General features: G+C 46.0%; 1 long non-coding RNA gene across 2 annotated transcripts in view; it reads right to left on the reverse strand.

The window, feature by feature from the left end:
- Positions 1 to 1,890: 1,890 nt before the first annotated feature.
- Positions 1,891 to 27,991, reverse strand: part of LOC146866294 (uncharacterized) — a 97,545-nt gene continuing 71,444 nt past the window's right edge. For both annotated transcript variants that reach the window (XR_014976784.1, XR_014976783.1), the window contains one exon: positions 1,891 to 2,793. This is a non-coding gene — a long non-coding RNA (uncharacterized LOC146866294). The remainder of the gene's footprint in view (positions 2,794 to 27,991) is intronic.

A 27,991-nucleotide genomic window follows, 5' to 3' on the forward strand; every position in this document is an offset into this window, starting at 1 on the left:
TGCATACTTTTAATTCCTTACCAATCACACCCTCAAATTTTTCCTTCCACATGTCCAAATTGACTATAGTGAACGGTGATCCTGAATCTGCTACAAGAACAACAGGAACACCAGCAACAGTTACTTCACATGACGATTTACTCCTCCCTTGACTCTTAATATCTAATACTGCATCCTTAACCATAATTACCACCTCATCCTCTCCAGAATACTCCTCATCCTTGATGGTCTCTTCCTGACGCTAAGACACACACTTAACTATCTTGTAACCTTTCTCCTGCAAGCACGTGCAAAATGTCTAATCAATCCACATATTGAACAATTCTGATCCTTTGCTCTACAAATTCCACTGTTTGCCAAATGTTCATGACTTCCACACCTATAACAACTCAATATTTCTTGTCCATCTTTCTTGACATACACTTTTGCTGGAACTGCAAATCTACCTTTGTTCCTTAAAATCTTGTGCTTTACTACTTGCTACTACTTTTTTAAATGGTTTACTATTTTTCTTTTCATTAAACACACACACTTCTTCCCTCTCTTTACTATCTTCCAAGGCTGCTTTTGCACATCTCAGTGAAACTTCCACTTTCCTCACAACAGATACAACTTTGTTCAAGGTACCATCCTCCATGGTCCACAACCTTTCCTGCACCCTTTTATTATTTGTCAGCATAATGATCTGATCCCTTATAAATTCCTCCAGCAATGGACCAAATCTACAAGGAATCACCATTTTTTTAGTATAGACAAATAATCATCAATAGTTTCATTTTGTTGTTGTTTTCTTCGGAAAAATGTATACTTATCAATTGCAATACAAACGGTAGGTGCATATTATCTTTTCAAATCATCCAAAGCATTTGCGTATACATGAGTTTTATCTTCCCCACGCACTTTTTTCCATTTAATTATATTGCTTGATACTATCCGGTCCCAGTGAATGCAGCAAAATGCCCTTCTTTATATCATCTGTCAAACTGTTATTATTAATAGTAACCATATAATGAAAAAAATAGTCTTTCCATTCTTGCCATTTAATCCGTGGCTCCCCAGGACCCGGCAAAAATGGAATTAGAGTTGTTAAAGTAAAAGTTTGTGTTGCACACATAGCTTCAAAATAAAAGTGCAAACAACCCTAATAAAATGATAAAACCAACCTCCAACTATTCTTTTTTTAACCACAACCCAATATATATATATATATATATATTTTAAGTATAATGCACAATAAGTCACAGTCCTGTGGCTGTTCGTCACCCAAAACTCAAAAATTAAAAAAAACAAAATCACTTAACAGGTGTGCGCATCATCATTCGTGAACGCACTCCAATACTCACGATGTGCGTATTATCGAAGTTAAAGATATGCTGCCAGCATGGCTTCCAATAATCTGTTGTGCATTTCACCGAAGTACAAGATATGCCTCCTTCCATCAACGCACTTCCAAAACTCACGATGTGCCTATTATCGAATATCTGTTTTCCTGACTTATCCAAGATGGCCGCCTCATGCGTGTGACATCAACCTCTCACGTATGTTCTCGCTCTCCTCGCAGGACTCCTCACACGTCATCTCTTCTCACACTGCCTCCTCAGCTCGTCCTCACCGCCGAGTCAATGACGTTGCCTCCTTCTCGAGCTCCATCATGCGATCTCCTCCTCACAGCTGGGTCTCTATTCCTTAAACGAGACTCCCGTGCCTCCTTTCAGCTTCAAACAGCTGTAACGTCTCTTCCTTCCTCCGCTCACCTTCCGATCCTCAGTCCATGCCGAATGTACAGTTTTTTTATTTAAACTTCAACTCATCCGCTTGTCCTGTAATTCCTCATCTAATTAACTCTTCCTCTTCAAATCCTTCAGTTACGCGCAGGTTCGAGCAGAGTTGAGCCCGTTGCCACTTTATAAAGTATCACTCAAAGCATGTAGTGTAATCTTCCTTTATTATCAACTCTGCTCGCACAGGACATCAAGTCAGTCCCTTTACAAACCTGGCTGAATCCCAACTGCAGCCCCAGAACACCCAGAACCCTATTCTCCAACATACCTCATAATGATGCAGGACGCATTCCAGAGGTGGGATGCAGCAACACCACAAAGTTGATTTTTCTGTCCTTTTAAGTTGCTGCAACTGACTTAGTGTGTTTAGGATTGGCTACTCATCGTATACAGTCCCAAAAAGTAGAACCTAATATTCCATATCACGCTAAGTTGATTGGTCCAGTGCACGGTAAAACACATCTATAATTCATTGTTCTAAAATGTTTTGATTGAAAGAAAAAAACAAACTGAAAATGATAAGTACTCATATTGTGTGAACGATATTGCTGACATAGTTAACTTTTGAATGCGCCTATTCACCACATGTAGTTCAAAAGAACTACTATGCATTGCACCTGAACAGCAAACGCAAGCACCCCATAACTAATTTTAAAATAGCTGTAATGATCTCTGCCCACTTGTTTGACTTGTTAGCCCCCCCCGAACTTTGAGTCTAGTTCCGCCCCTTGAGACAGGCACACATGGCAAGCCCAACGGTAGCATGTTGCCACCACAACCTGCACGTGCAGCTGCTAAGATGCTCTGCTATATAAGGTGTTAAAACCAGCCACAGGTGCTTGGTCTCGTCGAGAACGTGCTTATCTGAACATTTCCAGATTGTTCTCCAACGTCAATTCTTCCGACTTCAGCATCCTGTTGCCTGGCAACACCCCCGGCATCCCTAGTGGCTGGCAGCTATTCCGTCCCTTGTTTCGTCAGCACATGCTACTACACGATCCTGCAAAAAGACCTGAAAAAAAAAAAGACAAGATTAATCAGGTATTGTCTGCACCACGTCTTGCTGTTGCTGCATCTAGAACAGAACATCACACAGAGGTAAACTCTTCCATTAATCAGTGCGTGTGAGGTATTTTTGTTGTGAACACTTTGACAGACGTTCAGGTGTGCATACAAATGTTTTAAAAACCTTTCTTCAAGCCTGTGCAAACCAGACTTTTGCTATAGGACATGAGAGCTTAGCGTCGTGCAAGTGCACAAACAAGGGCGTTATTATTGTTATGTGTGTAAACTCTCTGCTAATCCCACAGATATTTGGACGGTACTTTCTCCCTTTTGAACTGTGCAGTGGGTCCAGAGGGCAGTACTGTCTATTGCGCATAAAAACTCTTGAGCGCATAATATGTGTGCAAACTCTGCAAACTAATGCCAACCCTCTGTATTACAGTTGTCCCAAGATCCTAGACATATGAAAGGTTGTAGGGTTGCAAAGAACTTCGTTTGGTATGTTTTATTATGAATCAATGAATCGCTGTAATTTACGTTTCATGCTTGTTTCCAGTGATCCAGTGGTATTTTCACGGTAATTTCTCAATGCAAAACATCATTTACCTCTAGTTTACCGCTGTAAAGGTGATGGACCTTTGCCACTGTGTATCACTTCTAGGAGACTTTACATAAACATGAAAAATCAAAATGTGATTAATATTTAAGCCAATAAAGAGAGTTGTGAGTAGTTTTAAAGGGTTTTTTTTTCTAGTTAAAAGTTAACATTCTCTGGCCCTTTATTCATTAGTCAATCAATCAATCAATCAAAATACTTTATTCGATTTCATCACATGGAAATCATAAAAGTTCAAAATAGCAACATATACATAGGCATATCCACAGTAATCAAGTACAAAAGACATGTTACAAAAAAGGGAAGCAATTCATCATAATATTCTATTCACAGATAAAAGAAAAATTAAATATTAAAAGTGTTAAAATAACAAGTTACCAAAGTTACATTGTGGCTCGTGACCTAACAATCGCTTTCAAGTAAGTTTTGACTGCCATGATCGTGTCCGATGTTTCCATCATCTGTAATATCAAAAACGCTACCCTGCAGTATCTAATGTTCCAATTTTTAAGGATCGGTCTAAGATATCGCTGCCTGGGTATAGAAAAGTATTTACAGAATAAAGTGCAGTGCATTGCTGATTGTAGTGACACGTCATCACAGGGACATACAGAGAATTGAGATGACAAGACATTTGTCACTGGAAATAAAACCATTCTGTAAAAGGAGCCAAGTCGAAAACGGGCCAAGAGCATACGACTAAAACTATCTTGTGCTAGCAACAAATAATGTTGAAGGCCCGTGCCACTCAAGATCAAGTGGTTCGCCATAACGGAGTGCTTAACACTCTCTTGAGCTCATCTTTGATCTTCAAAGTATTTCAGGCAAAGTGACTTCAAATCTTTCCTAGAAATATCCACCAAGGTGCTAGGATCTGTAAAATATGCAGGGTGCCCCATAGCCCGAGTAGTCGTTTTTATATAATTAAGCCACGCCATATCTTTGACTCTCTCCATCTTAAGGCAATCTAAAATTATTTCTCTGTTAAAAACTGTCTCATCTGTGACCCACACCTTATGCCACAATAATAGTGGGGCTATCTTGATAGTATCCGATATATAAGAGAGTCCCAATTCCTGATGGCAACTGTACGTGGCAGAAGAAATGGGTACTCCCAGAAGATAACGGATAAAACCATTTTCACAGTTTGTATAATGTCTGGGTTTTCAATGCCCCATAATCTGGCCCCATACAACCCCGTGGACACACATTTGGCCTTAAAAACTTTCAAGAGTTCTGGGACAGGTCTTCCTCCTATTTTTTTGGCAAAATTAATAACTGCCCCAGGGCTCTGCTAAAGTTCAATTTCCTAGCTTTGATGGCTGATTTCCATGTTCCCTTTTTGTTAAAGCTTATGCCCAGGTAACAGAAGGAACCTATAGTTTCTACTTTTCTGTCATCGATAAAAATATTACATGTTGTGCCTCTACTACAGCCACATACCATGGTGTATGTCTTTGTTGTATTCACTCGTAGGCCTCTCTTTCTCATGTATATAACAAAGCTGTTTACTGCTCTTTGGAGGCCTAGTTGAGTTCTTGACATGATCACTGCGTCGTCGGCATAGAGTAAGGCGGGGATAGGGTTACCCCCAATAGTCGGGTAATCATTTTGTTCTCTATTGAGGTGTTGTCCCAGACTATTGATGTAGAGTGTAAAAAGAAAAGGGGCCAGTATACACCCCTGTCTGACACCCTTTTCAATGAAAATATTTTCCGAACACTCCCCCTTTTTTCCGTAGCGAACCCTTGCCTCCGCATTCCTATACATTTCTTTTATAAACAGTATTAAAACCCTGTCTACTTTAAGATCTTTTAAAGTATTCCATAACATGCCATGATCAACCCCATCGCAAGCTCAACTCAAGTCTACAAAGGTAAGAAAAAGTTTCCCCCTCTTTGCTTTAGTATACTTATCTATGATCAGAGCTAAGTTTAATCCCTGTTCAATGGTTCCCATTCCTGAGCGGAAGCCATATTGTATTTTTGTTAAAAAACCTGCCTCAAGTGCCCAGGTTTGGAGTCTATTAAGAATTATTCTATAGCAACTAGGCTCATTTCTGTTGCCTTTCTTGAAAATGGGGACCACTATCGCATCTGACCACGTGGGAATAAGTTTAAAAGTAGAACAACTATTCAAAACCCTCGTTAATAGTGGGGCCCACAGGTCAATATTTGATCTGTAGACATCCACAGGGACCCCATCCGGGCCAGGGGCCTTCCCTGCCGCACTCTCCTTAATTGCTCTTATCACCTCCTTCAGGGTGAAATTCAGACCCAGAGGAAAAACATCATGAGTGTCAGCAACTCGGTTATCCAGGACCGCTCCCGTGGATTTAAAAAAGTCCCTAAAGAATTCCACCCACCTTTCACCTGTAATTGCCACGTCTATAACATCTTCCTCTCTATCTTGGTAGAAAGGAGCGTTTACAGCCTTCCAGAAGCTAATGTTGTCCCTCCTTAGACTAGCCTGATGTAATGCTTCCCAGGCGTCTTTCTTTAGCTGGCTTTTACGCTTTTTCCGGGCTAGGTGATAAGCATTCCTTGCCTTTCTTATATCCTCTTTACATTTAGGTACTATATGTAAGAGCTTTTTAAGGTGGGTATGAGCTCTGGAGCAATCACCATCAAACCAGCTCTTTGCTTTTATTCTCTCTCGGTTGTTTTCCCTCCTAAGGAGACTGTGGACTTCTTCAGATATCTTTAAAAAAGCAAAATAGACATCTGTGGCGGGAGTCCCCTGTGTAAGGCATGTGTCCCATTCGGCCTGAGTTTTATTTATTAAACTGTGCAAAAAAGCGTCAGGTTCTATTCTATCCCATTTTAGGGTATACCCATTTTTTGTCGCCAGACGCACCCCGTGATCATATTGTACCTGGATCTTATTTTTTGTGCAGATTGTCTGAGCATACAACCTAAGAATAATGGGATAGTGGTCACTCATGGAGATTTCCTCCGTGGTGCAATCCAAAATCTCAAAAGCATATCGCTTGGAGAGCACTACAAAGTCAATCGTTGAGGAACATCCTCTTTCATTAAAAGTTGCGCAGAAGGGTGTGGGATTAGAACATCTCTCATTTGCAAAACCTGAATCAAATTGAAATAATATCTCATTAAACATCTCCCCGCTTTTATTATGCAAAAAATGCGAGGAGAAATCCTCTTTATCTTCCCCCAAGCCACAGATATTTAATTCACTGTGCGCACAGAGAGAGCAATTGAAATCCCCAACCCATATTAGGGGCATGTCCCTTGGCATACTATCATTTATATTCTTTAATATGTTGCTTAGTTCCCTAAAAACCATCTCTTGACGATCTGTTGGGACGTTATTATACAAATTCACTAGGACCACCTCTTTGTCATGTTTTAACCTCAAAGTCAAAATCTGAAAGAACTCGGAATAATGCCTGAACTTCAGATTAGTTGCCCCTGCCTCAACTGAAATATAGGTACACAGCCCCCTCTTGTTACGGCCAAAATTAGTGGCGACTGCTGGAGTATGAAACGTGCTAAAACCCTGGATATGGATTTCCCTCTCCAGCCATGTCTCTTGTAAACATATAATGTCATTCTTTTCAGTGAAGAGTATCCAGTCGATATCATGTACTTTAGATTGTAAACCTGCTACGTTCCAACTTAAAATATTACAAGTTCTTACTTCTTCCATGTGTCTCAGATTTTCCTTGTTCAAGACTATTTGAGATGTTGCTATCTGATCAGTACTAACTATATTATCAATCAAAGCTAGATGATAATCAGTGTCCGCATTATCACAGTAGATACTAACTGACTCCATTGGTGTCCCTTCAATAACATGGGTATTACCAATATTCTGGTCCCTAATAGCACTGCCAACCTCCCCCCATCTGTAGGTCGCATTACTAGCGTGAGTTTCTATTTTTCTCTCCAGAATTTCAAACTGTCAATCCTGGTCATCCAACCGTGACAAGGGTTCATATCGGTTAGGATGTAACCAGTTAATAATAGGAACACTAGTAACTCTTCTCCCCATGGGGACGTTGTTGGCAATGGTCATTGCGCTATTCAGTCCTGTCTTATCTACTGGATAAAAATATCCTAGAGGTAGGATAACAATTTCTGAGTGTACCTGGCGGTTGATCCCTGCCCTATACAGGATCTCCCTGTCAATCTTGGATCGCTAAAGGTCAGAACTATACAGTCCCCCTTAAGTTCTTTTCTGCCGTTCCCGACCCATGGAACACGTCTAGCCATTTTAAAATGCTTAAATAAAGGGTCACACAGGCCAATCCGGTTTCCCAGCCAGTGCAACGACTTGTTACGTAGTTCCCTCCAAGATTCCTGGTCAGGTTGGGCCAACTCTGGGACATTTGCTAGCATAACCACATATGGGTCAGCTGCCGGGGGTAAATTAAGACAGGGTTGCCCTCTAGTATAGTGTTCTTGGGTCCTACGTGTGGCTATATTACTGTCTGTAGATACCTTTTGTTCCTTCAAACTCTTCTATTGTTCCGCCTCTTCACCCATACCCTGCGCCAAATAATTATTATTAGGAACTTTGGGCACACCATCTATATTTGTTACGTTTATGGGTGTATTAAAAATGCATTCCTGCAGGGTCCTTCCATTATTGTGTGGCGCCTCTACGCTCTTACCTGGGAGGGTTCTTATACTAATTTTGATTGCCGCCATTCTATCTGATAATGCTCCCATACCGTCTATGAGATGGGTTTGAAGGGTAGCTATTATGTTCTGCAGACTTTCCATTATACTTTTCTGACCCTCCAATATTCCCATAATCGAGTTATTGCCCACATTATAATGCCTTTTGGTCGCCTTGGGTTTAGTGACCATTTTTCTCTGTACATTTTTCTTCTTTATACCCCCTCTATCAGTCTGTCCTATGTCCAAAACTTGTTCAACTCCTTCGCTGGGTTGGGAGCATTCTGAGCGTGTAGAGGTCTTACTCTGCTTTGGGGGGGGGGGGGGGGGGGGGGGGGTATGAGTCCTCGCCAGTCCTGCTGTGATCACTAAGGTTTATTAAGTCATCCGTGATCATTATACAGCCGTTGTGCAGATTTCCTCGAGAACCCTCCTTTCGTGTAGCTTTGGGGCAGATAGTATTCCCTTTCTCCGCGATGATTGTATCTCCCCCCCATTGGTTAACGTTTCTTCTACCCTATGGATCTGTTCTTCAATTTGTCCCATAGCCCCTGTAAGGGCTGTCAATAATGTTTGTTGACCGACCCCCTTTTGGGTCGATGTAACACTGCTCCCTTTCCGTTTCGACATACTATGAGATTGTAAGCACTGTAGTTGGTACTCACGCTACCGGCCCTGTCTTGGCGGCTACTTCCCGTCCGTCACGTCTCAGTTCATTAGTCAAATATCAATCAGGTTACAGAATTGAAAATAGGAAAAATAGAATTAATACAGAACATATTACAGACTGAATACAAGGCATTCCATAAAGGAAGGGAATGAGGCATCAAATGTAGGTCAGAATTATTTAAAGAGTTCAGGAAAATATCATTCAAGAGTGAGTTTTGCAAGGCTAATCAATAATTAATAATTGGCAAAAATCTCCCATACAGAGAAATAAATGAATAAGACAAAAAAATCTTTTCAAAACTAGTAAGTTAGTCAAAGAATAAACTTAGGGGCAGATTTACAAGCCCCTTACATCACTTTTGCACCGTTGTTGCATCACGTTTGTGACGCAGCAGCAGCGTATAGGTTGCGGCACATTTACAAAGTGACGCATCTAGGGAGATGCGTCACGTTTTGAAGCCCTGCGCCACATTAAACCTGCATCAGGTTTAATGTATGCAGGGTGGGTGTTCCGTCGCAGGAAGTCCCGTAAAAGTGACAGTGAAATCTACAATCTTTCACTGAGTCACTTTTATGTCCATGCTGCGTCAAAACCCTGCGCCTGTTTGAAGCAGGCGTAAGGAGTGACGCAGCATGTGAGGCATAGGGCGCCCCTGAGCATTGCTGGAGTTGCATCGTGCTTGCGACACGACTCCAGCAATGCGTGACTTTTCCGTCAACAGATCCGTCAGACTTTCTGACGCATCTGTCAATCCTTGAACCATGGTGAGCCGTATTGTAAATACGGCGCATCCATGGTGACGCAAGGATTTGGCATGTTGGCGCAGGGAAAGTGACGCATCTCTACAGATGCGTCACTTTCTTGTAAATCTGCCCCTTAGAGTTTTAGCATCTAAATCTAAACCTTTTCTATGAGCTGCATTTTCTGCCCTGGTCTATTCATCTGAGAGAGGCTGCCCTCCCTTCACAAGACCACAGAGGAATGTGGTCTGTCTTGCCAAAAATATGACGTGCAAGGACTCTCTGAAAAAAATATGAGCAAGACCCCCACCTCCCTCTGTCTCTCCTCGGACGCAATCTGCTCCCAGGCTGCACCCTCGACAATCACGTACCTAACCCATATGATGTCTGGTCTCATCTGCTCCCTCTCCTCTCTCCTCCTATTTCTTCTAAGGCTGTAAGGCTGACACGCCCTCTAAGGGGTCAATATTTATACTCTATTTCTTAGCTGACGACACTAATAATGTTGCAGTTTCAGTAGAAACTCACACTGTGATTGGTTAGCATAGATGACATGAGGGTCTCACCATCCTGTTCTCATTGCAAATCCAACCCATACCAGTTCTGACAATAGGGGCTTAGTGCTAAGAACAATATACATAACATGTATCAGTAAGAACATTTCTTGCAACAAAATGTATCACTCAAACTCCTATCTCTCTTTCACATAGCACACAGGAATTACACTTTCCCACAAACACTGGTACATTGGCACGATGACAAGAATGTACAGTTCACTGTGGCCTTGACCCATGTGTCTTCACTTGAGGCACTTGGCAGTTCATGTAGCTGGGTCTGCGCATGCGTCTCTCATTCAGCACAATTCTCAGCCATGCTGGATTCCCAGGCAGCCCTTGTATGGTAGGCCCAAAAATAAAACAAACACAAAAGAGTATTAATGTATTCTAAAAAAAACCATTATGTTAACCTCCCCCATACTAGTACCCTGTATTAGTTATCACCTAGCAAAAGCTATTAGTTTAAAGCAGCTTTTCTATTATTTGTGCACATCATGCAAAAATGTGCAATGTACAACATAGCATGAACATGCACCAGTGCAAATTTTCAAAGCGCAAGCAGTTAATATGTATTCATAGCAACATGCTCTAGTGTTTTAGATAGCTTTTCATGCAAAATGCTTTTGCCCTACGTGTAGTGTTGGTGCATGGTTGATTAATTAATGGACATTATAAAAAGATGTTATTATGAACTGAATATGTATTGTCTAAATATGCAACAAAACCAGAGTCTCTTGAGATTGGAACAAGGAGTGTAGATTATAAGGAAAAGGAGCTAGGAGGAGAGTAACACATTCCATGCTTATCTTCAAAGCTAAAAAGGAAACTGCAATCACGAGTTTCTCTACACTGCAAAAACACATGTTATTTCAGCACAAGCATTTCAGACTGAAAGCATTGACCAGGCCTCATTTCATGTCTTTCACTTTGCATTCACCAAAAGTGCCACTTTTAACCCCTTCGGCGCTCATGACGGAACGGTTCCGTCATGATGGAACCGTTCCGTCATGACCCCGCCCGCGCAAGAAACGGTCAGCGCTGAGCGGGAATCAGCGCCGCATCGAAGAGGTTAAAAAGTATTTGACTAGGCCTCATTTCATGTTTCATGTGCCATGTGTTTTCACTTGCACCAAAATCTACGTGCCATTTTAAATGCAGTCTGTCTGAAACACAAAACAGAGCGATGATTATTCTTGATGAAATCTAGCTCTATCAACTCACCCTTTGATGATAACAAATCATGATACCTCAAATGATTTGTAAATCATCACACTTATTTATTTTCACAAGTGACATTTTTATTGCAAAAGCTGAGCATATAACAATTTTACCTCGATTTCTAAGGCAACACAAGTTTTGTCTGTAATCAGATCATATATAGCCAAGCTCAAAGTTTAGTGCAGAGTTCTGTAAGTAGCTTCTTGGAACTGTTAGTCTTCTCTAAAATTAGTAACTCAAATAATAAAAGGAAAATTCAACAGAACAGTTCTCTTTTCTATTTTCTTTTCTTCTTTTCTTCTTTTTCTTTCATCATGCAAAGATTATTTTCTCTTCAGCGCTTGACAATTCTCAGCCATTGTTTCAGCATTTCTTGGCTCTCCATCAGCTTGCATCAAGTTGGCTCATAGAGTTCATTCAAAGAGGCATTCTGTACTTTTTCCATGCAATTTGACCACTAAGGTGCTGAGAAACTCTGACACAGTACCATAAATTCTTTGCACTTTTTCAATCCAAGCCTTTCACTTTTATTTTCACTTTGATCAGATTCAGATGTTTCAGTTATTGGTGCAAATGACTTTTCAAGGGGCCACTGCAAACGTTTTGGATACCCTTTCACCCAGCTTTTTCCTACCTCCACACGTAGGCCCACAGCACTAACTTCTTCTTCAGAGACTGCATCTTGACTCTTTCACCCTTTGGACACCGCTTTCATCTGAGTCAGTTTCCACTTTTTGCTTTTCCAGTGCCACTTCAGTTTTCTCTTGTGCTGCTTCAAACTCTGTGTGTTCCCTCACAGCTTGACTGACCCTCTTCTGTGGACTGTTGATCACTGCTGGCATCTCTTCTTGAAGATGAGCTGTTTTATCAGGGGGACACAGGACCATGTGTGTGTGAGAGGCATGCACCCAATTTGGAAGGGCACCACATTTCACAACAGTCTTTGCCAGGATCATTTGAAACAGGACTTTCCATTTCACAGCATGAAAGGATCAAAGGTTTGGCACCATCTGTTATGTAGATCTTGTGTAGCAGCTGCAATCTGGTGAGAAGCTGCATGCCCCACATAAATCAGACCTTCACAGCAATGGCTAGTCTTTTCGTCAGTTGTTTTCACAAGTGCATTTGCATGGACATTTTCTAGCCGATTCAGTGATGCTGGAACACAGTCTTTTGCAAAGTGAAACTCTGTACTGTCTTGGTGTTTCTTTATTATGCATGAAATATCAGGGAGATAGCTACAATCCAATCCTTGTCTAATCTGTGGTTCTGCACACATGATCTTTGAAACCTCATTATGATCTGATTTCAGAGAAACTGGCAATCTATACCTGGGCATCAGTTTTTGCAAAAACACATTTGCTACTATGCAGTTGTCACTTTTCTCAAAAACAGTTCTGATACAACCCTGTTGTTCTGCTTCTTAAACTATTTCTTGAGCCTCTATTAATTCACCTGTGAAAGTTCCATTGAATCTATATGCTAACAGAACACAATTTTGTGCAACTGAATTAGCATTTCTCTCTCCCATGACAACAGTGACTCCCATTTGACCAGATATACTGCATGTTATGGTAAGGGCAGTCAATTTCGAATTTTGGGCTGAGGTAACTACTGAAAGCCATGAATCTTTGACAACATAATGTATAGAAAGCACAGCATCTGCTGCTCTTAATGTGTCATTGTTACCTTTGAAATATGGGCCATCTACAAAATGGACATTATTGGGCTGAATCAGACGCTCATCCTTAAATTCTGATCTTGGCTTTATGCATATTTTCATGACATCTAGACACTCATATTCAGTTTCATTGATGTTGGGGTCGAAGGTCATTGGGAAATACTTCACAGACCCTTCAACAAATTCATGTTTTTGAACAGGCACTGAGATAGCGCAGCCCTCCCTCTCACTGCAAATTGGTGTATTTTCTTTTAAATAAACTTTCATTCTTAGTGTCGTGGCGCAACAATTTTTCTCTTTCAACTCTAGGAATGCTCTTGTGCAATTGTTGTCCAATGGAAGCGAATCAGACACATCCTTGTGTGTCAGCCTCAGTAAAGGCTTAGCCACTAGGGAAAGGTTTAGTAACTACTCTCTACAGCAGCTAACCATTCCCAAAAACTTCCTGACTTCTTTCTGAATTTGAGGTGGATTCATTTGGTGAATTATTTCCACTCTCTCTGGTGACACCTTTCTACCTCCCTTTCCAATTGTATGTCCCAGACATCCATCTTCTTCTTGACAGTACTCCTGACTAGTCTCATGTAATGGCACTGTGACATGAACTTGACAAAAATCAATAACAGTAAGCCATTCTTCAGCACACGGAATGTGAAAAAATATACTATCTGGATTCAGTACCACAGGACAACATGGAAAAGTCATGCTATTAATCTCCTGCACTAATCTGTTCTTTTCATTTAGTTTCTGTGAACCTGTGATCAAAAAGTTACATAAACTTCCAATCAATTCTATCAGTTTAACTCCAATTATGGGTAACATTTCTGCAACTGATGGTGTTCTTGAATACATGTCATCTGATTATAATTTGAATAAGCCATGTTCTGCACATTTTATTAATCTGACATCTTTCTCTGTGAACTCCCTTACTTCTGTGTTTATTATTTCTTTCAAACCAGAAGGTAATTTTTCAACTGTCTTTTCTGAAAACAATGCTACAGCTGTCTCTTGTTGGGCCATTTTAAAATGTACATCCTCTTCAGGAATCTGATAATTAACATCATCTGGTGTACAGTAATTTGTGCTGTTTAATGTGCAAAACAATTGTTTTCCTGCCAGGCCTGAGTATACCGTAACCTGTTGAAATGGGTTCTGATTTTGTTTCTGGAATGAATTTGCACTTGCTCTGGGCAACTGATTTAAATTAATTTGAGCATTTTCCATATTTTGTGGGAGCATCTGATTTTGAAAAACTCCTGCCATTGGTACCTGTTTCTGAACTGAAATTTGCATTTGCTTGGCTGACATATCTTGCACCTGCATTTCTCTCTGTTTTTGCACATTTCCAACTACTGCATCATGTTTAAATTAATATTTCTTCTTCCAGTGCTCAAATCTGTTATAAAGATGGCAAAAGAATACTTTTTCCAGCAGTACAACATCCATACCTGAATTTGCACAAAGCAAAACACCTTTACTTCCATCCTGTGTTCTTTTAATCTGTACCCAATTAACATCCTTTGCTGGCACTCTGCCCTTCAGGAAAGCAATCACTGCTACGTTTTTCTCCATAACAACAGAAAATGATGGTGCATTCATGCAAACCTTTTTCATTGTCTCCTCACCTGGCCTTTGCACAGCAACTTTATATTCAAACCACAATTCATTCTGCATGGCAATGTCAAAGAGCATTTCCAAATTAATGCATAACTCCTTTAAAATGTCAACAAATCCATCAATTTGTGGGTACCACAGCATAAGTTTGTATCTCAATTTTGGGAATGTGTTCAGAAATGCTGCAAGTTCACCTTTGTTCCGTGGCACATGAACATGCACTTCTCCCACCTTTTCTCTCAATGAGTAAGCAAAGGCTTCTCCCTCATCCTGTTTATTATTTTCCCTAACAAGGTCTGGTGGTTTCTTTTTCTTCTCATGTTCTCTTGCCCACTTGTCTCCTAATTTCTCAAACTCATTGCATTTCAAAATATATTTAATTATTTCTGCAAACCTGTGTTTCCAGACAACATAAAACAAGACACTAAGGGGCCTATTAGGATGGCGGGTGGAAACCCACCCCGACCGCCATGGATCCGGAAATCAACCGCCCGCTGGCACCGTGGAAAATCCGGGCGTCCAAATTAGGAACAACCGCCAAAATACACCGACCCCGGCGGAACGAGGCCAAGAAACACTGTCCATAGCGGGTGGAGATTGCCAAAACCCGTCCGCGGCGGTCATATTCGCGGCGGTACACAATCAAACCGCCGCCAGGACAGCGGAGACACCGCACGTCAAATTAGGATAACCTCGATGCCCACGCGGTACGTTCCGCAGTTTCCGACCGCCACGGTCGCAAACAGTCACGAATGGGAGAGCCGGCAGAAGAGCTGCAGCACAGCCACAGCTGCTGACACTCCATGACAAATATGGCGGACGAAAGAAAAAACCTACAACAAGGCCACAAAGTGCACACAGCAACTAGCCATGCCCCCAAAAACACAGAACACACCCCAATGACACAACCACATGGCAAATACAAAAAAGAAAAATCCCAGGACAACCCACACAACACACCTGACAGAAATACCCCATTTGGACACACCCACATAGCCGAGTATAAAACCAGCCCCTTCCCTGACCACAATCCTTTGCAACAGTCCTAGACTGATGGCCACTAACCCTGACAACAAAGGATAGGCAAAGCAATACACCAGCACTACTCACACCACACACAGCACCACCACCACTTCCACACTTGCACCTCTGACCCCCTTGAACATCACACACCATACACATCACACCCCTACACCCATAACCCCTTTGAACATCACACACCATGGCAACACATAAAATGCCAAAATTCACAGAGAGTGAGTTGAAGGTTATGGTAGATGAGATAGTCAGAGTAGAACCATGACTGTTTGGTAGCCTGGTCCAACATACACCATTAGCCACAAGAGCTCAAATGTGGGCAAGGATAGTCGATAAGGTCAATGCAGTAGGGACTACACCGCGCACAAAAAATGAAATCATGAAGCAGTGGCATGACCTGAAGAGGGTTGTCAAACAGAAGAGGAGCAAGAACCGTGAGCTGGCTGACCGGACTGGCGGTGGCCCTCCCATCCCACCAAAACCATTCACTGCATGGGAGGAGAAGGTGCTCTCCATACTGCATCCAGAGAGTCTCACAGGAGTAGTAAGTACAAACAAATGACTACCACCACACTGCTATGTACTGTCTTGCACAACTACAAAGCTACACCTCCTAGGCCCAAGTACATTGATATGCACTACACACTCCCCAACACATGCCTCACAGATCCAACATTCACTCACTCACATCCACCCCAAACGTAGCTAGCAACATCACCATAGGGGCATGTGCACAGGCAGCCAGCACAACAACTTCCACCAGGCCCCCTTGTCCCACAGCTCAGTAAAATGGAGCACTCCACACACGGAAGCAGTTGGAATCCATTGGCTCACCACAAACAAACTTACAGGTAGGTAGCCATCTTGCCATGGAGGCTGTCTGGGGGTAGGAGGCCTGCACCACAGCTCACACCATGCCCCCTGTCCCACCCCTGAGCAGGATGTAGCACTAGACACCACCCAGAAGCATTTGGAAGTCATTGTCACACTACAAACAAACTAACAGGTGGGTAGCCATCTTGCCATGGAGGCTGTGTGGGAGTAGGAGGCCTGCACAACAACTCACACCATGTACCCTTGTCACCCAGCTCATCAAGATGGAGCGCTCCCTCCCATTCAGATGCATGTGGCAGCCATGCTATCACTACAAACAAACAGGTAGGTAGCCATCCTAACAGTGAGGGGTGTTTGTGGGTGTGAAGACTGTACTACAACTCCCACCATGCCCCCTGTCCCACCCCTGAGCAGGATGTAGCACTTCACACCACCCAGAAGCATTTGGAAGCCATTGTCCCACTACAAACAAACTAACAGGTAGGTAGCCATCTTCACAGGGAGGGGTGTATGTGGGTGGGAAAACTGCAGTAATACTCCCAACATGCCCCGTGTCCCACCCCAGAGCAGGATGTAGCACTTCACACCACCCAGAAGCATCAGGAAGCCAGTGTCCCACTACTAACAAACTAACAGGAAGGTAGCCATCTTCACAGGGAGGGGTGTATGTGGGTGTGAAGACTGCAGTAATACTCCCACCATGCCCCCTGTCCCACCCAGAGCAGGATGTAGCACTCCACACCACCCAGAAGCATCAGGAAGCCATTGTCTCGCTACAAACAAACCAACAGCTAGGTAGCCATCTTCTCAGGGAGGGGTGTATATGGGTGGGAAGACTGCAGTAATACTCCCACCAGGCATCCAGGCACATACCTGAGCAGGATGTAGGACTCCACATCACCCAGAAGCATTTGGAAGCCATTGTCCCACCACAAACAAACTAACAGGCAGGTAGCCATCTTGCCATGTAGGCTGTGTGGGGGTTGGAGGCCTGCACCACAACTCCCACCATGCCCCCTGACCCACCCCAGAGCCGGATGTAGCACTCCACACCACCCAGAAGCATCAGAAAGCCATTGTCCCACTACTAACAAACTAACAGGTAGGTAGCCATCTTAACAGGGAGGGGTGCTTGTGGGTGGGTGTGAAGACTGTACTACAACTACCACCATGCCCTCTGTCCCACCCCTGAGCACGATGGAGCACCACCCCCACCCAAAATCATGTTGCTGCCATTGCATTGTTGACCATCATCTAACAGGTAGGTAGCCACCTTCACATGGAGGTCTTGGGGGGGGGGGGGGGGGGGCTGCACTACAATTCCCAACAGGCAGCCCTGTCCCAACACAAGCAGGATGGAGCACTCCACACCCAGAAGCAGTTCTAAGCCATTGGCTCGCTACAAACAAACTAACAGGTAGGCTGACATGTTCCCTGGGAGGTCTGTTTGGGGGTGGGATGCCTGAACAACAACTCTCCCCAGGCCGACTCGTCCCCCAGACCATCACGATGGAGCATCCCCTCCCACCCAGATGCATGTGTCAGCCACTGTATCACTACAAACAAACTAACAGGTAGGTAGACATATCATGCTTGCTTGTCACACCCCTGAGCAGGATGCAACCCTCCACCACACACACACACAGATGTGTCAAATCAAAGCCAAATGGGAAAACATAACAGGTAAGCAGCCAGTATGTGCACACAGCCGTTCTCCTCAAGAAGCATGGTGCCACATGACAACACCAGCCCTCTCATTGCACACACACACACACAGATCCCATTGCCACTCACAGTGTGCACACAGCTAAGCAAATGAAACTGTCACAGCAACCAAAGTGTGACACACCAATGCACATGTAGTAGAAAGTCTGGGCACAATCATGCACAGCACTGAATTCCATGTTTAAGTGCCATGGGGCCAGAGCAGCAAGGACCAAATGAGAAACAAAAAAGCATGGTTGTTGGTACAAATCCAGATATCCACATTACAAGACAAAGGTATGCAGGAGATGACAATGGCCAGTTCATGCCCAGATGTAACGTCTGACAGGGCAGAGTAAGCCAAAAATAGTTCTCACCGAAATCTTTTGCTGCGCTAGTCCCTAGATGGCAACATGTGCCTGTACTCACAAATTATGCACGTTGCGCATGGTAGGTATTGACAACTCACACTATGGACAAGTAATGCATGTACCACAGCATCATGTCAGGAGGCACAGTAGTGCAAATCGAGAAAAAATTAATGAATAGTCAACTGTGTGGTGTACAAAGTGTGGATGATATACAGCTAACACAACGCTTTCGGGGGGTGCACTACAATGACCATCTCCCATCTGACCCACAGGTGACCAAGAACTCACTGCAGAGGACAACACCAGCGACCTGCAGAGCCAGTCTCCCTCCGGTACATGGACTCTCTGATGTTGACTCCCAGGATTATCTGGACGATGAGCTTGAAGCCGGCCCATCTTATGTGCCAGGGTGCAACAGGTCCCAGGACCCACCCCATCGTCCCCCCACCACATCTGCTGCACTACCAACGTCTCTGTAGTCCCCTGCTGTCACGGCCTGTGCTTCTGCTACCAACACCATCACCACCAACATCACCACCACCAGTGCTGCCTGCAACACTCCCCCTGTCCCAGAGAATGACCACCGCACCCCACCGACTGAGGAGGGCAGGGAGAGGATGCAGGTGCCTACAGTGGTGAGGCAACAGGTCCGTGGCAGCATGGAAGGTGGGAGGGGCAGAGTCACTCACAGACACCATGAGGCTGGGACCCAATCCCTGGACCACATTAACAGAGTCCTTGGGGCATATGAACGTGCCCATGGACGAACGGGCCAGTTGGAAGAAGTGTTCCGTGAGCTCATCCTGCTGATGAAGTCCATCGACACCCGCATGGGACAAATTGTGGACCTCTTGGGCCAGCAAGTGGCGGTACTGAGGGACAGGCCTGCGTCACAACCAACACCTCCACCTCTTTCTGGTGGGCTGCAGGAGGACAGTTCACATCCTCCCCTGCGGCCACAGAGAGGGGTGAGTCCTCAAACCCCACTGGCCCTACAGCAGGGCCCCCCTGCCAAGCGACGACGCGGCCATCTGAAGAAAACCATGGTAGTAACCGGAGGCAAAGCACCTGCCAAATGCCAGTCACAGATCCAGCCATGATGGCAACCCTCTTCACCACTGCATTGACTTTTTGGACTGTCCTTCCCCACACTGCCTTGTGAATGGCATCTGTCTGTTGGACTGGGCCACCACATCAATGTTGTGACCACTCAATTATCTCATTTACCACAACTGTCAACTCACTGCTCCACTAATCACGTCAATGTAAATGTTCACCCCCTCACATGTCACCATTGTAAATAAATCCTTACACACATGTTGTTGTGTCTGCTCTGTCTTTATTCCAGGATGTACAGTCTTCAACATGATTACAATGTACCAGGAGTATGGAATGTATGTAGGCAAGGATAGGTTGAAGGCAAATAGGAAAAAACAACAGAAAACATTCACTAGTCTGGGTGTGGCATCACAGACATCACACAACACCTACCATCCAGATAATCTAACATGCACACATCACAATCAGCAACAAGTGCCAACATACACATCCTGTCGATGTACAAAACTGCTCTGTTCCAGAAACATTTGCAGCCACCACTGAGTCAACAACCGGCTGCAGTCACAAAGCCCACATACATCTTCACAACAACAGCAACATCATCAGACAATGGATCCATTGTACATTGTCACTCACCTTCAAGTGAAGTAGCGGGTGATGAGCTGTTGACGCAGGTCAACACCTTCCTCCTCTCGACTGTCCTCATCACTGGACACAGGTTGGTTTTCAGGTGGGGGCCTTTGCTGCTCTTCATCATCCTGGATCAGGGGGATCTCCTTGCGAATGGCTAGGTTGTGGAGCATGCCTCTACAATCTGACCCACAATCCATGCATGCTCGAGAAGCAGATTAGCCATCAGCTGTGGTACAATGCTGTTCCGCAGGATGTAGGAGTCATGGGCCGAGCATGGAAATTTAGCGGTACAAAAGAGGGTGGTGATGGACGGAGCATCAAAACCAATCAAACACTCACACCCAGTCAACAGATCTGGGTTTGATCCATCACCGTTCTTTAGCCCACTCTGCCACCCCAGTTTAGACATGGCCATATGCAAATCAGTCTGACCCTGTGCCTCATGGGAACAGTCCAGCCCGAACTGCCAAGCCATGCCTTCCCTGGACCGGAAACAAGCTTCCTAGGACCGGTTTCTGGCATTTCAGCCGTCTTCAGCCAGGCTTGCTTGAATCCAGTGGCAAAGTGAGCAAGGGACTCAACGTCTGAGCATACCCTGCCAACTTATGGCGAACAAAGCGGTACAAAAGAGGGTGGTGATGGACGGAGCATCAAAACCAATCAAACACTCACACCCAGTCAACAGATCTGGGTTTGATCCATCACCGTTCTTTAGCCCACTCTGCCACCCCAGTTTAGACATGGCCATATGCAAATCAGTCTGACCCTGTGCCTCATGGGAACAGTCCAGCCCGAATTGCCAAGCCATGCCTTCCCTGGACCGGAAACAAGCTTCCTAGGACCGGTTTCTGGCATTTCAGCCGTCTTCGGCCAGGCTTGCTTGAATCCAGTGGCAAAGTGAGCAAGGGACTCAACGTCAGAGCATACCCTGCCAACTTATGGCGAACAAAGCGGTACAAAAGAGGGTGGTGGATCAAACCCAGATCTGTTGACTGGGTGTGAGTGTTTGATTGGTTCTGATGCTCCGTCCATCACCACCCCCTTTTGTACCGCTTTGTTCGCCATAAGTTGGCAGGGTATGCTCAGACGTGAGTCCCTTGCTCACTTTGCCACTGGATTCAAGCAAGCCTGGCTGAAGACGGCTGAAATGCCAGAAACCGGTCCTAGGAAGCTTGTTTCCGGTCCAGGGAAGGCATGGCTTGGCAGTTCGGGCTGGACTGTTCCCATGAGGCACAGGGTCAGACTGATTTGCATATGGCCATGTCTGAACTGGGGTGGCAGAGTGGGCTAAAGAATGGTGATGGATCAAACCCAGATCTGTTGACTGGGTGTGAGTGTTTGATTGGTTCTGATGCTCCGTCCATCACCACCCCCTTTTGTACGAGCATGGAAATTTGGCACACATGTGCGAGATGATCATATCTGCCTGGCACACCACCTGCACATTTATGGAGCGGAAATGTTTATGATTCCTGTAGATGTTCTCACGTGCCTGTGGTGGTACAAGCCCAACATGGGTGCCATCAATGGCACCAACAACATGGGGATGTGTCAAAGGGAATAAAAATCTCCCTTCACAGCAGCCAATTCCTGCCCCCTGGGGAAATGGATATATGTGTCCTTGTATATCATCATGGCGGACAGGACATCCCGTAGAACCATGCTAAACATCAGTTGCGACATCCCACCTGCGCTGGCCACCGTGTGCTTTAATGATCCAGTGGCAAAAGAATGCAGGGCTGCCATCACCTTAGACGTGGAGGTGAAAGCTGTTGGATATGTTCGGCGAGGCTGCAGGTGGGGCTCCAACTGAGCACTAAGGGTCTGTAGGGTGGCTCTATCTAGACAGAATTTCTGGGTGATCTCCTCATTCTCCATGTCTGCCAGCACTGTGAAGGGATGATGCAGATTTGGTCTCCTCCTAGTTGAGATGAAAGTAGACACATGCCAATGCAATACATCATGAGATGGGCACAGCATCTCACGTTTTGGCGGACACAACGCCAACAATGACTGTCATCAAATTGCGTTACAGAGCAGCTGACATGTAGGGACTCCTTCAGCTACACTAATCGTACACCTGTCAACTGACACACAGCAAGTACCTCCAAATCATACTCGCCATATGAGAATGCAAATAGGGATATGGCCACATTCACCATGGGCACGCCTGGGAGTATATCATTCAGCATTAGTGTAAAAATGCAACACCACAGTCTCACACCTAGCTGCTGCACCTGACACACCTTTAGGCGTTAGTTGAACCTGGCACACATCAACAACACAATGACCACAGGCTGAGCGTACATGACGAGTGTGTGCATGGTCAAACATAAGCGAAAAGGTACGTATGGACAATCTTCAACTCGAAAAACATTGCAGTGATTTTCCCTGCACTTTTACACCTTGACATGTGTACACATTGGGGAGTCCATAACAACACTGTCCTGTGTACAGGCTCATCAATATCACAAATGACATGTGAGGGAGTACATGGCAATCTAAGAAATCACATTCACAAACATGGCATGTGTACTCAGCAGTGAGGTACATGGCACATTGGCATTGTGTGCACTATGACGTGCCATCAACCATGTGGCCACTGTGCACTGTGGATGGCTGCCAGATGGCCATTGACACAGCATGATGTGTCAATTGGTGCTGTCACAGTCACCCGCCACCCATATCTTGGTCACCCATGTCTCTGTATGGCACCCAACTCGCGGTAGCTACCGCCTGGCCCCTGCGGTGTGTCACCGCCAATGCCCAGGACACACTTGCGGTAGTGATAGGCATATGCACATGGTGAAATGGCAGTTGCCATGCTCCGCCACCCATATATCGGTCACCCATGTCTCTGTATGTCATCCAACTTGCGGTAGCTACCGCCTGGCCCCTGCGGTGTGTCACCGCCAATGCCCAGGACACACTCCCGGTAGTGATAGGCATATGCACATGGTGAAATGGCAGTTGCCATGCTCTGCCACCCATATCCCGGTCACCCATGACTCTGTATGTCACCCAACTCGCGGTAGCTACCACCTGGCCCCTGTGGTGTGCCACCACCAATGCCCGGGACACACTCGCGGTAGTGATAGGCATATGCACATAGTGAAATGACTGTTGCCATGCTCCGCCACCCATATCCCGGTCACCCATATCTCTGTATGGCACCCAACTCGCAGTAGCTACCGCCTGGCCCCTGCGGAGTGTCACCGTCATGGACCATGCCCTTACAGCCAATGGGATCCGCTATTGTGTTGGCTTGATGCAATTTTGAAAATTGAGGTAGGCGTGCTCCGCCACTGCGGAGCCGGTCATTGGATGCATTTGAAAAAGACTGACCTGGAACACCAATTCCAGCAGCTTAGAACCACTGAAACGACACCAGGGGGCTATATATGTGTGAGAGAGAGCCCCACATTTCCACTGCTCACTGAGCCTGCTGCCTGAGACCCCTCACCTGTTGCTGCCTCCAGGGACTGCTGCCTGAGACCCCTCACCTGCTGCTGGCTCCAGGGACTGCAGCCTGAGACCCCTCACCACCCACTGCCGCCGCTGCTGTCTCATGGCCACAGTGATGGCAAGGACTGAGAAGATCCGTGTCAGTCCCTTCACAAGCGAGAAGCTGGAGTTCCTGGTGGACGAGGTGCTCACACGGTACCCAAGGCTATATGGTGCCCCAAATGTCGTGGTAAGTCTTCAACAGTGGGGGTGAGAGTGCAGGGGAGCACGCATGTAGTCGGTCTGATGCAGTATGTGCCTGAGAGAGTGGGGTTGTGTCATGCACTGCCTAACATGCTGTTTCGTAGGGTGAAGGGGGGTGTACCGTACTCCATACGTTTCCCTGCCTGCACATCAAGATTGGAGAGACATGTGTTGTCTTGTCAGCCATACAGTGACGCAGAAAGTTGGTAATGCAGGAGTCAGGACAGTGATTGCTTGTGTGAATGGCTGTGTGGGGGGGAACAACCTTTACAACGCAACTTTTACAACGCGCTACCATTACAACGAAACTATTACAACGCAAAATCTGTTACAACGCTTGCCATTACAACACAAGTCTTTACATCGACTTGCACTAGATGGCGTGCTAACATTAAAAATAAGGTAGTTTACTATCCAAACACCTTCCCTACTGCAACGTGGACTGGAGTTAGAATAGTAAATTACCCTTTTTTAATGTTAGCACGCCATCTACTGCAAGTCGATGTAAAGACTTGCGTTGTAAAGACTTGCGTTGTAACAGATTTTGCGTTGTAAAAAATGCGTTGTAACGGCATGCGTTGTAAAAGCATGCGTTGTAACGTCATACATCCCTGTGTGGGTCCCTGTTGTCCATCTCAGTGTGAGCCCACTTGGCCAGCACAGTCACCGCCCAATCTGACAAGGACACATCACTGAATGTACAGAGTGTTACATGTGTGTTTTTTGCAGGACTCTCCATCAATGAGCCATATCAGCCCTGTAGATTGCACACAACTGGCCCTGTGAGAAGGGTGTGGATTTGTGAGATCATGTCCCTCAATGTGACATACGTGACACAGTAAGCTATTCACAGGGCAAGGTCGTTGAGGCCTGCGCAATGTTGGACACAGTGAGTCTCCCCCCAAACACTTGTTGATATGTGACATATGTCTTGCGCTACCTGGAAATGGACAGTAGAAGTGGGCAGAGTACACATGGATTTCTGTGCTGGCATCCTGCTTGTATATGAGATGTGCAGGTACTGTGTCCCCCTCACACCTGCATGCATTTATGTGTGCTTCTCACATGCAGATGTAGCATGTGAGATGCATTCCTGTCTCTGCAAGACAAATCTGTGGATTTGTTACAAATCAGTTTCATGCTACTGTCCTGAGTGATTTTGTTACATGACACTGTGTCACTGATGTTTTCCCCCTCCTGTCTCCCATGCCCGCAGCCTAAAGTACACCAGCGTAAGGCCGTGTGGAGGGCCATTGCAAGCAAGGTGCGGGCTTTGGGTGTCTCAAACCGAAGGCACACCCACTGCCACAAGAGGTGGGACAACATCTCACGGCTGGCAAAGAACGTTGCGGAGATGACACTGGGGCTGCTCCCTCGCACTGGCAGGTTGGCACGGCGCAGTATGACACCATTAATGTGCTGCATCTTGGCCGTGACACACCCTGAGCTGGATGCACGATTGAAGGAGCATCAGCAGCAAATTAGGGGTGAGTATTCTGGGATGGGTGACTTTGGCTGTGTGTGACTGCATGTGTACACAGCCTGTGCCAGCGCTGGGCAATGTGATGTTGGTAGTGTGATGCAGTGGCTTGTAAGTGGCCTCTGTGCTGGGTGCAGCTGTCATGCATTTCTCATACCTGTACTTCCCAAGGGAATTCGAGTACTGGGCATTTCAATAGCATTCTGGGTGGTGGGCTTCAGGTCTGAGCTATTTTGGTTACTGTTTGAACGGATCCACATGCAGGATGTTGTGTTGTGTGGTCATCACATGGCTCACTTAGGCCTGGTTTTCTTGTTTACACGCACTGTTTGAGTAACAAAAGTGTGTTTGCACAATGTTATTGCACAGGGTGGCGTGCAACATGTAGATTTAGTCATCTTCATGGTTGCTTTGCTTGCATATGTTTGTTCTGTTGCTGCCACTGAACTGACCCTACATCTCTCTGTCTCATGCAGCATCTCCTGTGGTCACGGAGGGACAGGGGACATACACCAGTGGTGGGGAAACAAGCTCAACAGCTGCACAGGAGCCCAGTGACACAGATGTGACCAGCGCCTCGGAGGGGGACAGGAGTCTGCTGGAGGAATCATAGCCCGAGACGCAAAGTTCAACGTCATCTGATGCCAGCGGCGACGCATCCATGTTGGCGGGCACAGGGAACGGGAACTCTGCATCATCTTCCACCACACAGCGTACAGTGTCCACCTTCCCATCCACTTCCTCTGGTACTGCCCGTGTTCGCACCAGTAAGAGGGGAAGAGTGTCCTTCACCCCAGGCACCGCAGCCCCTGTCCCCCCTGCTGCCATCAGTGCTGAGTCTGTGGACCTTTTGCGCCAGCTGTGTGTAGGCCAGACAGCTCTCTTCTCATTGCATTCATAGACCACGACAAAAAATTGGCTCAGGTGGTTGCTTTCATGGAGGGCATAAATTCAAAAGTGGGTGGGCTGCACCGGACTGTCCAGTCTTTGTCCTCCGCAGTGATGGCAGCCCTTCAACTGGCACAATCTCGGAGTCCAGCTCCAGTCCCTTTGTCCGCCCCCATGCCAGTGGCCACGTCTGACAATAGTGACCACGCTCCACAGACCTCAAGGTCACGATACAGCACACGTAGCACACAGCAGCAGCCCAAGCGGTCCAGGCTGCAGACACCATCCCCACAGAAAATCAAAGCCACCCCAGAGCGTAAAGAGAAAAGCCCATCAGGCGACACCAGGGGCATAAAAAGCAAAGAACCAGACGTCAGGGTCACATGCCTCAGAGCCATCCCCAGCCAAGCCCTCTCCTGTCCCAAAAGCGTCTCGCAAAGACAAGCAGACAATTTCCGTGCCCACTGGGAAGGTTGTGACTGCCAAGGGTACACATAAGAAGGGCTCCAAGGCAGATTCACCCCCTACCTCGACTCCCATTCCAAGCCCAGTGAAACAGGCAAAGGAGGGCACTGTAGGGGGTACACCTGGTAGACAGGTGATGGAGGGGCAACGGCAAGGCCATGCGAAGCGTACTGCTGGATCCAGTACGTCCCCAGAGGGAGGGCCAACATCTGCAACTGCTGCAGCCTTGGTGTTGAGTGTGCCTGTTGTGTCCACACCACTTCCCATTGATCCAAAGTCAGCCAAGCCATTTAGAATCCCCAAGAAGTGGAAAGGCACCCCTCCACAATCTCCCACCCACACTGTGTCTCACGTCTGCATGACTCCACCTCCACGTGCCACTACACCACCTGGTCCAAGCGGCCCTCCGGTTTGCCAAACCACTGATAGGTCTACCTCAGCTGGGCCTCTCTCTCCCCAGTCAAGTGCTCCAACTGTGCCCGACACACAGCCATCTCCCAGTCCGACTGACAGCCAAGTCTGAATGTTGGTCAACCTCACACACCTGTCTCTCCCACGGTGGGGCCTGTGCTGCCCATCGTGACACCCCAGACTGTGTTGCTGACCATGGCAGGGTACAGTCACACACATTCCCTGTGCAGCTTCTCATGGACTTACTCTTCACTTGGTCCTGCCCACTGGCCTTGTCATTCACTGCCGTGTTCCCCCTGCCTGTGCAGCTTCTCATGGACTCACTCTGCACATCGTTTTGACCACTGGCCATGTTGCTCCTTGCTGTGTTGAACTATTCCCTATGCAGCTTCTCATGTACCTCATCTGCACCTTGGACTGGCCACTGGCCTTGCTGTTTGCCCCTTGCCTGTGCAGCTTCTCATGTTCCTCATCTGCACCTTGGACTGGCCACTGGCCTTGCTGTTTGCCCTCTGCCTGTGCAGCTTCTCATGGACTACCCTGCACTTTGTCCTGCCCACTGGCCTTGTTGCTCCTTGCTGTGTTGAACTATTCCCTGTGCAGCTTTTCATGTACCTCATCTGCACCCTGGACTGGCCACTGGCCTTGCTGTTTGCCCCTTGCTTGTGCAGCTTCTCATGTACCTCAGCGGCACCTTGGACTGGCCACTGGCCTTGCTGTTTGCCCCCTGCCTGTGCAGCTTCTCATGGACAAGCTCTGCATTTTGTGTCTTGCTCTTCTCTAATGGGGCCTATCTGTGCAATTTGTGAATAAAGACAGTTGCTCCTGTTGTCTGTTTTGTCAGTGTCCTTACTGAATAAAGTTTTTTCTATGTG

Source organism: Triturus cristatus, chromosome 2_1 (genome assembly GCF_964204655.1).
Source record: "Triturus cristatus chromosome 2_1, aTriCri1.1, whole genome shotgun sequence".
NCBI classification, from domain to species: domain Eukaryota; kingdom Metazoa; phylum Chordata; class Amphibia; order Caudata; family Salamandridae; genus Triturus; species Triturus cristatus.